We start from the raw sequence: 16563 nt of genomic DNA on the forward strand, positions 1-16563 counted from the left end.
TCACCTTCAGTGCTAATAGATCTAGACACTCGCCTGCAGCAACCAAGGCTGCCGTCAAAGGACGCATTGCTGTACCGACATTTCCAAGGAATAAATTAACTTCATCTTTAGATTCTCTACACGTGGGAAACAATCCCCCACTGTCTTCCACAACTGCTTGTTTGGTTGTTTTTGTCTCTATTAGTGTATATTTATGTTATAATTTATATTATTGAAGTGGTTGGAAGGGTTTGTTTTGTGTAGGTTTTTGGTAAGTTAGAAATTGTTCCTCAGTTGCGTGAGGTCAGAATGGAGGTCTTTTGAAGGCTTGTTGGTTAATAAGGAGTGTTGGCTTGTTAATGTTGAAATTCTATGGACTTAATGTTGCTCTGTTACGATTATGGTAGGATGGATGTTAACATGGAGCCATTGTGGTTCGGAATATGATCATAGGCCGTGTGAATTTGGATTGTATTTTTTATAGTCTGAAATTGAAAATGAATGTATGGTATTAATGAATGGATGAAAATTTGGTTGATCCTTGAGTTGAAATGGGTGTTTGGTTATAAAATGGATATGGATTTCTAGAAATAATCCAAGACTAATTTAAATATCAATTTAAATAATAATAAAAAATCAGTAAAAACCAAATTAAAATCAAATTAATCTATAATTTGTTAAAATCACTTTGATATCAATTCTAACATTTATTTGAAAATTAAAATCAATTAGAGTTTGAATCATTAGTAAAATAAACAATTAAGATTAAATTGAAATCTGGAATTAAACTTAATTCGGAATTAAAATCAAATTGAAAATTAAAAAGTCAAATAATTAAAATCCATTTTATAATCAAAAGCACCATGATCAAAAAGCTTAGATAATAACCAATGTTTATAAAAAAATATGGATTTGGGAATGAATGTATGCAAATGAACTTTAGGCCAAGTGCCAAATAAAAATGAAAAAATGGAAAAAATTCAGGACCAAAATCGGGGTATGACAGTTGCCCCTATTTAAGTATTTTCAACTAGAGAATATGAAGCAGGACACTCTTCATATGATCATAGTGGGAGATGGTTAAATACTAAGAAGACCCGGATTTTGATCCTGAATCCCTATGACATGATCTGATATGATATGATATGCATGGATGCATGATTCTTTTTTTTTTTTATTTTTATCTGCTAGGGGTATAGTGAACCCTTAACAGGAGATGCTACTAGACAAACCAAACCTGTGGGGAATGCTGATGGTCCACAGGGAAACAGACAAATGGTAAGAAACAACTTGCTGGGGAAACAGATCCTGCCGGAGAGACAGACACACACTGGGGAGTACTCAAAGTGAGGTTTGATAAACGACGCTTAGAATACAAGGGGTTTCGGTAGTAAGTTCACACATGACTTACTAAACCCGAATAAAGGAAATGATGTTACAAGAGGTTCATATATGACCTGACAACGCTGGGGAATATCAAGAAATTCTGACAGCAGGTTCAGGTATGACCTAACAAACTCAGAAAAATTCAAAAAGAGTGTATCAACATGTTCATATTATGACCTGGTAATACTGGAATGAAAGCTCATCAGCAGGTTCATATATGACTTGACAACTGGAATGAAAGTTCAACAACAGGTTCATATATGACCTGACAACACTGAAACAATCATAGAGAAAGACTCTTCAGAACAGGTTCATATGTGACCTGACACTGGAATAAAGCTCAACAACAGGTTCATATATGACCTGAATAGTATTGAACAAATAAAGGGAAAAAACTCTTCAGAACAGGTTCATATATGACCTGACACCGGAATAAAGCTCAACAACAGGTTCATATATGACCTGAATAGTATTGAACAAAAGGAAAAAACTTCAGAACAGGTTCATGTATGACCTGACACTGGAATAAGGCTCAACAACAGGTTCATATATGACCTGAATAGTATTGAACAAACAAAGGGAAAAACTTCAAAATAGGTTCATGTATGACCTGACACTGGAATAAAGCTCAACAACAGGTTCATGTATGACCTGAATAGTATTGAACAAACAGAGAAAAAATCTTCAGAACAGGTTCATGTATGACCTGACACTGGAATAAGGTTCAACAACAGGTTCATATATGACCTAAATAGTATTGAACAAACAGAGAAAAAAATCTTCAGAACAGGTTCATATATGACCTGACACCGGAATAAAGCTCAATAACAGGTTCATATATGACCTGAATAGTATTGAACAACAGGTTCATGTATGACCTGACAGTGGAATAAAGCTCAACAACAGGTTCATATATGACCTGAATAGTATTGAACAACAATTGGATTTGAAAATGACTGCGAAAACCGGATGTTGGTTTAAGGGCACCAAATACAAACTGGAATCAAAGGTCAAAGGATCTAGGATCGACAACAAGACCTGGGTCAATGCGAAATGAGCACGAAGTACATTTCGGCTATGCATGATTTGAATTTCCTTTTATGCATGATATATGAATGATCATGATTATGAGAATGCTGACACTGGGCAGACTGGGAGTTTGTAAAGGCTTTTTATGGAAGCTCATGATTCCTCAACACCGAGAACTCAACCAAATATTTTATGATAGATGTTGCCAAAGGAGGATTCTATCCAGTTTGATAACCACAACTTTGCCAATGGGATCCTTTTGGAGGATTAATGAATCGTGCTAGCATAATTTTCGGGCACTCGTCTTAAACTCAATAGTTGTTGACGTATGGTAGAATTTGTTTGAGCAGTTTGAAAGCACGAAGAAAAAGGTTCTGCCCCTCTGTGGCTCATCTTGCCCCAGTCTGTTGGGACTTTGGAAATGTTCACCTTGAAAGTGAGTTTGGAAACAACTTGCCATGAGACTACCTAGAGATGGCTTGCCCCAAGTGTTTGAAACTTGCAATGGTCTGAACTTGACTAATCCAAATGTTGGAATGGTAGACTTTTGATTGACTTTCCTTGGATAGTTGGACTCATTGAGCTCTGAGGTGGCTTGCCCCAGTCTAAGTCTTGAAGCAAATTAATCTTGGCTAACTGAACCTTGGAGTGATTGGACTTACTGAGCTCTGAGGTGGCTTGCCCCGGTCTGATTCTTGAAGCAGATTACTCTTGGCTAGATGACCCTTAGGGCGATTAGCTCGAATTAACTGATGCTCAAAGTGATTTGCCCCTGACTAGACTTCTTTCACTCCATCAAGTTCCTCAACTGTATATTGAATTTCTTTGATGCTAAGTGTTGAATCGCAAATAAGATTGTTCATTCAAAAATGGTAATTTTAATTCAATACTTATGCCAAAATTTGAAATCAAAGTTTATTGATATGAATGAGTGAAATTCAATGAACGAGTCGTTGATAAGAACACAATGGTGATCAAGTCATTCACAGTACGGAGGTTGGTGCCATCAAATGATTAACAAAAATCGTTTGGAGTCAAGTTAACACAACCTTGTTATAGTATGCTTTCAAAATAAACCCTACCTCAATTAGGTCTTTTAAGGGTTGTAACCTGGTCTGGTTCACGGTTTTTTGAAACAAAAGGATATAAGGCTCAAAATTTATTTTTACCCACCCCTTCTTCTTGATGATCTCCAGTTCCTATGTTCAGTTAATTCAATACACGCATTCGACTTCCAAGAGGGTTCGAAGGTGTGATGAGGATTCAAGACGAATTTTCTTAAAATGGCAGTCACCTTATTATATATTTTTTTTTTGTTTTGTTGAGGATTTTGGTGACCTCTTTTGATTGATTTTCTTTATCCCTAATTTTTCCTGGACTGCTTCTCTGAAGCTTTTGGTCCATCGGGATGCCCTAACTTTTGCCTAAATCATTTTGTGGTTTTTAACTTAGCGGGCTTTTTTCTATTTTTTTAAAGGTGTTGACTGCCACATTATTGGTGGATGAGGATCAACCAGCACTAATTTTATCTTTTCTCAACTTCTTCGACACTTCAACATGTGCGCGAAGGATAACATGTGGTTGAACCTAATTGGAGGATGTATATATGGACGATTTTTGAAAGATCGAATGCACAATCAAACTATCTGAACATAACTACCCTGCCCCAGGTTAAGATTAAGGGTTTTAGATCCGAAATAAACACTAACTTCTAGGCTCAAAGTGGTTGTCTAGGGATTAACTCCTTATCACTCCAGTGTTTGGGGATTTGAAACAATGCCTTACATCATCGACAAGGTTTTACTCAAAAGCATACCACAATAATTTCATGTGTTTCGTTTTCATCATCCTCCTTCCAATCTTTGTTAACACAACAGTTTGATAAACAAAAGTGAATGAGAGGAGTATTTTTGTTTTTTAACATAAATGAAAAACGAGTGAATACGAATGGATTAATTCAAAAGATGCATAAACATTTCATTAATCCTACCAATTCAAAGAAAACAACAATGCTTAGAAGCAATTAACAGTCAACATGCAGAGAAACTACAAAAGAAATGCTGAAACAGCCAAATGATTGCCAGCTTTAGGGAATGACTTCTCCAATCTTGATCCATTAACTTAGGGGGACACCCCTTGAGATCTTCGCACTTGTCCGGTCGATGGGTTAACATTTACCAACAAGCTTCCTTCTTGAAAGGCTATGTACCTGTTGTCAATCAGCTGCTGTACTTTGGCTTTGAAAGCGTCACAGTCTTCAGTTGAGTGCCCTTCTGATCTGACATGATATCCACATTTCTCATTTGGGTTATACCCGGGTGGGTAAGGTTGTGGAACCGGCTTAAGAGACTTGGGAACCACCAACGAGTTTTGAATCAGAGGTTGTAGGAGTTGGCTATATGTCATGAGGACTGGATGTCGAGGATCATTCCTTCTTTCCAAGTTATTTTGAAACCTATGCTGATTTTGATATCTCGGGCCTTGGGCTTGTTGATTTGGATGAGGAGCAAACCAGGATTGTTGGCAATGAAGACCTGAAGGTGGTGGTTGCTGGTACAACACTTTGGGCATTGCTAACTGCTCATTTTCAGCCACTTGAAGGTTGGGATCAACAAGCCTTTTGACATTGGCAGGATGATCTTCAAATTCTTTTCCTTCAGTCTCATCGTTGAACGCAACCCTTTTGGATCCACTACTTACTTCTCCTTTTCTTTCATTGGTATGGGTCGTGACATTGGAAATCCAAGACGGTATCTCAATGCTCTTACCAGGAAATAATGATAGCTCATTAGCCACATCCCTGACATCTTCCTTGTGGTACAAAACCTTGAGGGGTTTCAAGGGTCTTTTCCCTGTCCCATTACCTGGCTCAGAAATCAAGGCATATGTACCTGAGCCTTCCTCCTTGAGTGTTGGTGACCTTATGTCAATCAATCCTTGCAGCTTGAGCGTAAAACTCTTGCATTCCTCGATGGAGTGCCCCATTGTTCCAGTATGGTAGCCGCACCTGACCTTCGGATGATCTTCTTCAAAGATTAAGCTCTTTTTGTTAATCAACCCTCGCACCAAGGCTTTCAGCGCTAAGCAAGAATCCAGGTCATGTCCCAATGCTCCTTTATGGAATTCACATGTTGCATTTGGATTGTACCATGACAGGTATGGTGACACAGGTGTGAGAGCTCGAGGGGTCACCAAAGCATTTTGGATCAGTTGCGGATAGAGCTTGCTATATGGCACCGGAATCGAGTCATTGTGATCCTTGTTCCTCTTGTTCTGATTCTGATTTTTGTTCTGAACCTGGCTTTGGTGACTTTGAGGAGCAATAACCAGAGGATGTTGATGATGACGTCTTAAGGGAGGTCCATATATTGGTAAATGAGGAGTTGCCACATAGAATTTCCCTTGACTTGGGGTAACACCAGATGGATGTGGGGTATCAGCTCTCTTTGTTGCAGCAGTGTATATTGGGTGACCCTCTTTTCCCAACAAGACTTGCAGGGTTTCCAAGACCCATCTCATTTGGCTCTTCAAAAGGTTAAGTTCCTCCTTCAGTGCTTCTTGGCTTTTCCTTAGCTCGTCCATCATCTTCTGAGACATGGTTCTTGGTTCTTCGCGTGTCAGGAATCACTTTGCTTATCATGGACAAAGGATGGATGAGTTTTTTGGTATTTTCGAGAAATGATGTGAAATGCATGATGACAAATGCATATGCAATGGTATATGAATGGATGCAATGCATGCCATGCATATTTGTATTTTTTTATACACGGGTTCAAAAGTCCGAGGTACTGATAAATTTGTTTGCTTTTCCAAAACGGGGTTCTCACCGGGTATGGTCTAGGGCTTTGTTACAAAGGATCCCCAGAGTCATTGATTCACAAGAATGTTTGACGCTTACGGGAAATACTTTCTGGTCGTCAACTCCATCAAGGGGATCTATTCTGGGTGAGGTTCTCGTACCGACTCTTACGAAGTATTCACCTCGGGAGTCCGTACTACGCAACCATCGACTGGGTTCTAGATAGGGTACTCAGAGTCATGGATTCAAAACACTGTTTGACGCTTACGGAAAATACTTTCCGGTCATCAACTCCATCTAGGGAATCTATTCTGAGCGAGGTTCTCGTATCGATTCTTACGAAGTATTCACCTCGGGAATCCATACTACGCAACCGTCATTTCTAGTTGGCCAAAGTTTCAATGTTCTAAAAGGTTCTTAGAGTCATGGACCCCTTTGAAACATCGAAGCTTACGAGGTATACACCTCGGGCGACAATATTTGCAAAAGAATCTACTCTAAGTGAGGTTCTCGTACCGACTCTTACGAAGTATCCACCTCGGGAGTCCGTACTACTCAACCATCATCCTATCTTATGTTGTTTTTCTTTCCACTCCAGACTCGGGTGTAGAGTCTTTCCCACATGGTTTGCAATCAAAATCCAAGTACCCAACACGGTGGAACCAATATCAATATAACAATAAAGATATTAAAAGGCAATAAATAAGGGAAAAGCCACACAATTAAACCAACAGAGGCACACAAGCGTCCTAACTAGGCTTGACTCGCTTAGGGATTGGTTGTGACTCCCCAGCAGAGTCGCCAACTGTCGCACCTCGAAAAAAATGGGGATACGACTTCAAAGTGAAGCGCGATCACACGCTCGCAATGATGGACTGAACAGAGTCGCCACCGAACTTTATTTATTCCTAAAAAGGAAAGGGGAAATATCGATAAAACCCAAGACAAAAGAAAGGATAAGATATGGTCATCGCAACCAATATCAGGGTTTGGGAGTCGATTACGCAAGGGGAAGGTATTAGTACCCCTCACGTCCGTTGTACTCAACGGGAACCATTAGGTCAGTTGTGTGCGTTAGTGTTAGTTTGAAATGTTAGGCTTTTCGAATTATTAGGTGGGAAGGAAAGAATAAAAGAAAAGAAAATGTTTTTGGATTTTTGACGAAGGACTAAACCTAAGTTTTTTATTAGTGGGCCTGACAAGATTTACAAATCCTGCTCCTACGTATCTCAACAGAGAAATCAAGGCTTACGTAGTTCTGGGTAGAAAAATGTTTGTTTGTTGGTCGATTTTAGCGAAAGCTATATTGTATTAATCGACGAAAACATCGTTTTACCCAAAACAGATGAGGAGTGGACGCATACCACACATCGAACGGATTTATAAATCTACATTCGGAAAAGCGTCATCTATCTCTACTCAACAATCGTGGCCGAAACATTGTTTTGCATCACCTTAAGACAATATATATTTCATTTATGGAAAAGGTTTTTGATCAATCGCACGGCGGCGAGAAAAGGGTTTGATTGGTTGGATGTATTTTGAGTGATGGCGAGAACTTGGATGAGCGAGATATACATCTCAAATCCTAGCCTCAGGAGTGCACGGTATACACCATGTTCCATTTCCATCTTTATTGAAAGAGGTTAAGATAGGAATTAAGTATTTTGGAATTTGATTGAGAAATGGTTTGAAGAAACCGCATTGACAATTTTAGGTGATGGCGAGAGCTTGGATGAGCGAGATATACATCTCGAATCCTAGCCTCAGGAGTGCATGGTATACACCATGTTCCATTTCCACCTTTATTAAAAAAGTGTTAAATAAGAATTAGGTATTTTGAGTTTTATTGTGAAAATGACTTGACCATAGATCAAGTATTGATGGACGTTTAAAAGAAATTTGAATGAGAGTTTGAGAGAAAACAAAGTGGATGAATTTGGATGATGGCGAGAGCTAGGATTGGCGAGATATACATCTCGAATCCTAGTCTCAGGAGTGCGCGGTATACACCACGTTCCACTTCCATCTTATTGAAAAAGTCTTAACTATAAATTAATATTTTTTGAGTTTTTATGAAAAATGGCTTGACGTTGAATCAAGCGTTTGATGAAAGTTTGAAAGGAATGGAATAGAATGGAGAGAAATGAATTGGTTTGTTTATTGAGAAAATACTCGACGTTGGATCGAGTCATTATTTTTTGATTTTTTTTTGAAATTGTTGATTTTACTCTTGTGTTAGTATCTAACTAAACAGTCAAACAAAATAAAGAAATAAAACAGTACAAAATTATTACACATCGGGGAAGTGGGGTACATTTTGTCAAATGGGGATTCAAAATCATGAAATAATTAAATCGGGCCCAAACAACAAATAATGCAAAGTATGAGTGTAAGTGCAAGAGAACCGACTCATTGTAAGAAAGCCCAAGAGTAAGCTATGTGAGGTTGATGGCGATGCTTAAAAGAAATCGACTTACAAGGGTGTGGAAATGGGCTCGATATTGAATCGAGAAAAGTGTGATTTTAATAGATTAAAATGGTTTTGAATGGATGATGAAATTAAAAGAAAACAAATATGTGTTATTAAATGATAATGAAACTATGAGTACGGGAGAAATTATACTAAAACATAAACATGGAAAAAATGAATGCTAAAAGAAAAAAAATGCTACATATAGGTATTAAACCCACCCCACTAAAGACCATGAAACTACCCTCTCTCCACTAGAGATAGACCATTTATGATTAGTCATTATTTACAACGACCATTTGGGAATATAAACCAGAAAAGATTAGAACAAAAAATATTAAAAATAAAAAACTAAAATAATAATAAAAAGATCTGTTGGATTACCCAAAAAAAACCCAGCCGCCTGGCTGTTGGGTTCTAGAGGTTAATGGGTTGGGAACTCTAAACAGCCTTAACAAATATTAATATACACTATAAAAAATAGGGGAATACTAAACATATTAATTTTTTTTATGGTTTTTTTAAAAGCTTAAAGGTTTGTTTTGCTTAAACTAAATAAAATAAAACCAAAAACAAGAGCAACAGCAACGGATGCCTCATCGTCCTCCTCTCTCACTTCACTCGCTCTCTCAATCTTAACGAATTTCTCTCACCCTCTCAACCCCACGTTTCTCTCACCCTCAATCATTCATCTCTCAGCTGCTTTCTCAATCTAAAATGCAAGGATCCATGGTTTTAAGGAAAAACAAAAAAAAGAAGCTCACCTCCGACGACGACGACTCAGGTGATGTTCGAATCTTCTTCCCTCGCCTATTCAAATACCGATTTGGCTTTGATTTTGGAATTAGGTTTTTGTGATATTCCGTCTGCCTCTCCAATTTTCGTTGTTTCAAATCCTAGGGTTTTTTTGCTCCGCCTCTCCAATCGCCTCCTCCCTCACTGATTCCTTTTTCCTTTTTATATTTGCAGCTTAGGGTTCTTGATTTGGTCTTTGGTGGAGTTCAAAAGGGGTCTCTGCAAAATCCCTTTAGGGATTCTCAGTTTTGGATTGCCCTATTCGATGCTAAATCAGAAACGGTAATATGAACTCATGCTTTCTCTTTGAATTTTGTCTTAATGCTAAATTGGGATTTTTTCGAAATTCTGCAGCTTTGACTAATTAATTTGTGTTACTGCAGTGAAATTTGGAGCAAAAGCTTCTCTGGTTTCAATGTAGCTGCTGATAGAATTTTGGTGACAGGTACGAGTTCTAAACGGAATATGGTTCAATTGGATAGCCCATTGGTGCAACTCTCAGAATGATAAAACGTAGACAAGGTTGTAATCAAGCTTTTGTGTATTGAAGGCTGAGGTTTCGTTGACTGAGCACGAGTTTGTAAAAGGCATCCCAGTCCATCTATTATCAAGTCCTTTGGAATGTAATCTAGAGTCATGACTGCAACCTGTCTCAAGCCCACCTATATCAACAGAATAATCGACCAGATTGGATTTTGCAATAACTGTTGTCGTAGGTGAATGAACCATTACAGCTTCCGCAACCATATATTTTCTCTGCTTTCTGCTGTTATTAAAGTCTGGCCAGAAAACGTTTTCGAGCATATACTTGATATTCTTCCGGCTATTGGGGTATCAGCTGTTACACAGATTGACAGTCATTCAAAGCATGTTTTTGAGGATCTTATATCTGCAATTGTTCCTTGTTGGCTGTCTAAGACAGATGATGTGGAGAAATTGCTGAAGGTTTTCATAGATATATTTCCTGAAATAGTTGAGCACAGAAGGCTATCCATTGTTTTACATCTCCTACGAACTTTGGGCGAGGGTAAAAGCTTGTCCTCATTGCTTATTTTGTTGTTCTCTTCATTGGTTTCAAGGAAAGCCAGCCTCTTCGTCAATATTCAGACGCCAGATGCTTTATCATTTTGTACTAAAGAGTGGGATTATAAATTAGCAGTGCAGATTTGTGAGCAGTTTACAAGTATGACCTGGCATTCGGTTTCTTAACATTGGATTGCTTAGGATGAGCGCCAGGCACGGCATCTGACTTTCAAACGAACCAAGACTAGAAGCATCAACAGACACCGGACCAAGGAACTTGCCAACAAATCCGTTATCAGAACCATTATCCAAAAGAAGTTCCTCGAGAACTGCTTTAATTCTTTGCAGCTTGGGAGGAACAACAATGACATCAAAAGGAAGATTATCGTCGGCATCAACACAACTAACATGGGCACCCGCCGTTATAAGAAGCCTAACAGCATCAACAACATTAACAGACCCACCAGAAGCAACATAGTGAAGGGCAGTGATCCTTAACAAATTTCAGCAGATCTGAGTTATTATGTCTTAGGGTATTGTTTCTTGGCCTCTATAATTTGTTGTCATTGGGATACTGGCTTAAATTATGTTGAAATTTGATGGATTGTTATGATATTTTGAATTTTCTGCTATTTCATGATGTAGCAATCTTTCATATCGAGTTTGCAGTTACGCAAAGTGCCATGTAGATCAACAACACCGGGTGCCAAAATATTCTTAATCTGCCATGAGTCATAAGCTGCATTTACAAAGAAGATTGGCGTACTGATTTGTGCGACCATATTTTTCGGGAAAAACACAGCCCAGGCGAAAGTCTTGATGTGCAAGATGAAGGCAAATTCTTGGGCACTTCCTTCTGCAAACTTCTACTATTTCGTGGTAACTGTAACTTGTTCGAACATTCCAAGGATGAGTTAGGTCGCTTGACAGTTCTTTCCAAATTGAAAGCCGTACCTTTTTCAAAGTCACTACTACCACTGTCATCATCAGAAAAGCTTATCACAAGATTTTTATCATCGCTTGCATGACCAGTCCATGGAGAAGATTTAAGGGGTAACTGGTTCTTTTTTATGCTCTTCTGTGGAACTGGTTGTATGGTTGGTTATACTTTTGTAACACGTTTCCACTGCAGGTTTTGGCTCAAACGAGGCTTGGTGATAGAGCAACAACAGCAAGTGTCATGGCAACATCTGGCATCTTGTTCATATTGATATCAATGCCTTGCAACACTTTCCGACCAGAAGAATCTCGTGGAGGCCCGGTAACTGTGACGCTGTTTTCTGTCCACGTAACTTTAGCTCCCATCCTTCAAGAACTTCAGCAAATTTTACATCTCCCTGTAAACTGCTCGTCCCGCAGCCTATAACCGTGATAGTTCCAACGGTAACTTCTGCACCGGCTAGGAAGTAACTGGCGCTAGAAGCATCACCTTCAGTGCTAATAGATCCAGACATTCGCCTGCAGCAACCAAGGCTGCCGTCAAAGGACGCATTGCTGTACCGACATTTCCAAGGAATAAATTAACTTCATCTTTAGATTCTCTACACGTGGGAAACAATCCCCCATTGTCTTCCACAACTGCTTGTTTGGTTGTTTTTGTCTCTATTAGTGTATATTTATGTTATAATTTATATTATTGAAGTGGTTGGAAGGGTTTGTTTTGTGTAGGTTTTTGGTAAGTTAGAAAATGTTCCTCAGTTGCGTGAGGTCAGAATGGAGGTCTTTTGAAGGCTTGTTGGTTAATAAGGAGTGTTGGCTTGTTAATGTTGAAATTCTATGGACTTAATGTTGCTCTGTTACGATTGTGGTAGGATGGATGTTAACATGGAGCTATTGTGGTTCGGAATATGATCATAGGCCATGTGAATTTGGATTGTAATTTTTATAGTCTGAAATTGAAAATGAATGTATGGTATTAATGAATGGATGAAAATTTGGTTGATCCTTGAGTTGAAATGGGTGTTTGGTTATAAAATGGATATGGATTTCTAGAAATAATCCAAGACTAATTTAAATATCAATTTAAATAATAATAAAAAATCAGTAAAAACCAAATTAAAATCAAATTAATCTATAATTTGTTAAAATCACTTTGATATCAATTCTAACATTTATTTGAAAATTAAAATCAATTAGAGTTTGAATCATTAGTAAAATAAACAATTAAGATTAAATTGAAATTTGGAATTAAACTTAATTCGGAATTAAAATCAAATTGAAAATTAAAAAGTCAAATAATTAAAATCCATTTTATAATCAAAAGCACCATGATCAAAAAGCTTAGATAATAACCAATGTTTATCAAAAAATATGGATTTGGGAATGAATGTATGCAAATGAACTTTAGGCCAAGTGCCAAATAAAAATGAAAAAATGGAAAAAATTCAGGACCAAAATCGGGGTATGACAACACTGAGCGTTGAATCTGTCATCATTAATTGACGTGGCAGATCCAACAATCCTTAGACTAGGCGCACGATGGAAATTAGCAAAAGTGAAACACATGATTGCATTTAAATTGAACCAATCATAACAATTTAAATTGCCAACGTGTAAGAAAACTCAGATGTCCTGAGATAAACTCTGGTCATCTTCCCTGATGATCCCTCACTGGAATTTCATTGTTTGGTAAATTCAGAACACGAGACCACCACCAATGTGACCGTCTCCTCATCACGAATTCAACCTCATGCTCCAAATTCATTTATCTAACCTGAGCATGGGGAATTTCATAGAAGTTTCAGAAGAAACCAAGCCACTGAAAATAAAATTAAATGATGAATATGATCAATCAAAACTAGATAAGTTAGGGGAAATCATCAGATAGTGAATGACTACATTGTGGTAACTTGTTTGAGTTCAAATGATGCTCAGAACTACCTTGTCTAGATGGTGATCATAAGTTGATGAAACTCGATTTGGTTAGAGCATTTTAGAAGGTCTTGGATCTTGGGAATTGTTGAAAAAACTTCAAAGAAGACCGAGGGTGCTAATGAAATCAAGAAATTGGATTGAAACCAGTTGGAATTCAAAACACGATAGTTCAATTTTATAGAAAAATTTCAGAGCGAATCAGGATTTCTTGGCTCTCAAAAGCTTAGAAATAAATGCAATATGTTGCTCTATTTATAGGGAATGTGTTAGAATCTAAATACGTGTGGAATGAAGCTCAATTCGTGAAAAATGAATTTGATCAGAATGTGTGAAAAATGTGACTTACAATCCATCAAAACTTAATCAAATGATGCATTTTAAGAGTCAAATAACTTATGGAGACTTGATTAAACATGTTTAGGTCCAAAACACGCGGTAATTTGGCTTGTAATTGAGATTAGTGAAGTTCAAATTTTGGATCATGGTGATTTCTTCAGTTCTAAGTCACCATGTTCAACTCAATGGGGCATCTTACTTAGAAGGCTTTTTGATCTCATTCTTCTTGAAATATGTTGACATCATATCAAAGACCACAATGTGCCAAGAAATGTTGCATTTGGATGCTTGAGCACAAAGTTATGGCATGTTGAAGTTGGCACGAAAATTTGGTCATGTAACTTAGAAAATTCTAAGTTCCAAGTGGCTGAAAATGACATGTAATGTCTCAAAGAATCCCATGGCCTTCCAAGCATAATTTGACTTTGATCCATGAAGTAAACTTATAGAGGGGATCACAAATGATATTGTGCAAAACGAATCAGCCTCAAATGTTGAAATTGAAGAAGTTATAATCTTTGAAAGTTGAGAAAAAAATCACATGAAAGTAGGTCAAATTTCACTAAGTCCACAAATGACCTATAATTTCTCCAAACTTTTGATGATCCTCCAAGAATAATTGGATCCTTTCATGTAAAGATAAGTTTTAGAGGATATTGAGAAGAGTCATATGCAAAAATAAGCGTTCAAAAATGTTGAGAATTGAAGGAGTTGTGATCCTTTGAACCTTGACTTCAAATGTTGACTTTTTGGTCAAACCTTTGGGAATAAACTTGTGTACTTGAACTTTTCTTGCATTTCAAAGTACATGTATGGTCATATGAACTCAAAATAAGGTGTCCTTAAATGTATCTTGATTAGATTGCTCAAAGTTTGAGGTAACTTGTTGAAGAAGGCATGGAAATAAACACATGAACCTTTGACTTTTCTTGAGAAAATAAGCAATAAAACTTTGAGATGCTCTTGATCAAAATGAAATTGAAATGTGCTTGAGAACCTTAGAGATCATGCTTTTAGAAATATCCCCTTGAGAACCAATGGTTGACCATACTTTGCTGAGGAATCAAAGAAAACCTTAGTTGAGGAAGCATGCTTGATGCTCTTGATGAAAAGTCTTACCTTGCACAATAAACTTAAAGGAAACAAGACATATTTTTTCAATTTGGATTAGTAGTTAGATAAGCAATGAATCATATAAACACAAAGGTAGAACACCAACAAACAGGTGTTTGATGATCTCTACAAAAGGCAAACCCGAAGATGAGAGGGATAAGACAAATATGTGATCTTATTTGTATGTGAGGATGCAAATGATGTATGGGATCTAAGGGTTAAAAATTAGGGTATGACAACCATCAATGATTCTTAAAATGAGTGCTTCTTCATATTCCTCATTAAGGGAACTTGTAATAATGTTTGTTGTCTTTCATAATCATCATATAATGTTTTTCCCCCTTATCTTCTATAGCCTCCCGCCGGTATGAGGACATTTCATAATCATTCATTGTGACTGTTCATATGGTTTCTTAACATCGACGTCAGATCCGACTTTGTTCTTCAGTGATAGCATGAGATTGGCTCCAATGTGCTTATCTTGTGTCTAATTGAACTCTAACCAGATTTCGACTTATGTAAGGATATGTCTACTCGAATTTATTGCCTATTCATACTCGGTTCACAAAATCTCGGTCTCAAGGGATTTATGGGATGTACATAAGCCCCCTGGTCACGAGGTCCTATTGGATTGAAGTGTTTGGTCAAGATAATCTCTGAATTTCCTCTTCCCAAACCGACCACCTATTCGGTGAATCAATGAGGTGTCATTCATCTTAATGATGAAAAATATTTCTCTTTCCTCATCATGATGGTTTTTATGGCAACTTTTGCTTGTCATCATTTCTATTTTTTTATGTGTATTCTTGACTGTTACAAACTTTGTTTTTTAAAAGGACTTTGTTTCTTCATTTTGTTTGTTACCCAAACTAGTATTTGCAAACAAATTTCTTCTTCATCCCTCACTCGATTCATCTGCTATCTCAAGCCTCATGTATCATTTTCTTTCCTTTTTTTTGCTCTTTTTGTTCTTACATTATGTCTTTAATACGAATCTATGGTTACTTAGGAGAATGTTCGAAAACCCTTACTTCTAGTGATAGAAATAGGATTTGGAATGCTTGCTCGACTTTTATCTAAAGTGTCGGACGACTTTCGATCTTACCCGACATAATCACGACTATTACGTAAATAAAAACACTGTCCCATTGACAAAATGGCCGATCAATTTAAGTTCAGAAAAATTGTTTAAAATCAAAATCAGCCCCTAAAGTATTTCTACATAAATAACATATGGAGTACCGTCGAAACGATGATCCTCACATCCCAACACAGTAAATTTAGCTGGATATGAATATGGTAAACATTGCATATAATTGATTTGTAGAATAAGTCATTTAGGGATTAAAAACATGATAAGTGCGTGATTGGTTTCCAAAAGAACGAAAGTGTCACTCTTAAGTTCGGTTTGAAGACAAATCTTTTTGTGGTAAAAGAATTTAAAACAAGTAAATCGTGCGATAAAGTAAACAAAGTAAAATAGAGCAATAATGTAAATAAATTTAAAGCGGGACAAGAAAATAAAGAATGTAAAGCGGCGCGGGAGTTTAAATAAATTAAAGACAATGCGATATATAATAAATTACGAATTGAAATAAAAACCTACTCCGAATCGGAGACTTGAATCTGGTACAATGTCGGAAAGTAAATTTGACTTAAAGATAAATTTGACAGGAAAATAAAATTTTATGTTACGGTGCTCCAATCTTGATTACAACAATAGTGCGATAATCTCTCGATGTGACAGATTATCGCT

At 37.2% G+C, this 16563-nt stretch overlaps 1 long non-coding RNA gene across 1 annotated transcript; it reads left to right on the forward strand.

The window, feature by feature from the left end:
* The first annotated feature begins 90 nt into the window (after positions 1-90).
* On the forward strand, positions 91-12281 carry LOC127083553 (uncharacterized). Its single transcript, XR_007788465.1, has 2 exons — positions 91-243; positions 12153-12281. It is a non-coding gene; the product is annotated as an uncharacterized LOC127083553 (long non-coding RNA).
* Positions 12282-16563: the final 4282 nt, after the last annotated feature.

This window comes from Lathyrus oleraceus, chromosome 5, assembly GCF_024323335.1.
Source record: "Lathyrus oleraceus cultivar Zhongwan6 chromosome 5, CAAS_Psat_ZW6_1.0, whole genome shotgun sequence".
Taxonomy (NCBI): domain Eukaryota; kingdom Viridiplantae; phylum Streptophyta; class Magnoliopsida; order Fabales; family Fabaceae; genus Lathyrus; species Lathyrus oleraceus.